We start from the raw sequence: 549 nt of genomic DNA, 5'->3' as shown, positions 1-549 counted from the left end.
ACACACACACACACACACACACACACACACACACACACACACACACATCTATGCAGACATTCCTGCATGCAAAACTCACTCCACAGACACATTTGAACAACGCCCTGCCCTTTGCTGCGCTGCATTTTTTAAATAGCCTGATGGCAACCAGGCTGTCCCACCTCCTGCAGAGGAACTGAATGATTGGCTGAGTTATCTGAGATCCACGTTTCGCTGATATGTCAGAAAAGTAAGTACTCAAGAGCTGAGGAATGTGCATTTTCTAAATAAAATAAATCCGAGTTATTGCAATTAAAACAAGCTGAACACAGGTGAAAAATGAAAATCGGCCAAACAAAAGCAAAAAGCAGCAGCAACAGTTTTTAAACAGGTGCTAAAAGGTATTTTCATCATCTTGTAATTGTGCTGAGTGCAACAGGAAAACAGCATCATCTCCAGCTCTCTCCCTCTAGTCATTTTGATCAGTATTTATTCAGATTTTGTGATGGTTTTTAAAAGCTTTACTTTGTAATGATTTCACCCAGTGTTCTGCCCAGTGTTTTGGCAATG

The sequence above is a fragment of the Austrofundulus limnaeus genome, unplaced genomic scaffold, assembly GCF_001266775.1.
Source record: "Austrofundulus limnaeus strain Quisiro unplaced genomic scaffold, Austrofundulus_limnaeus-1.0 Scaffold248, whole genome shotgun sequence".
Taxonomy (NCBI): Eukaryota; Metazoa; Chordata; class Actinopteri; order Cyprinodontiformes; family Rivulidae; genus Austrofundulus; species Austrofundulus limnaeus.
Note: the sequence above shows the minus strand (reverse complement) of the source record.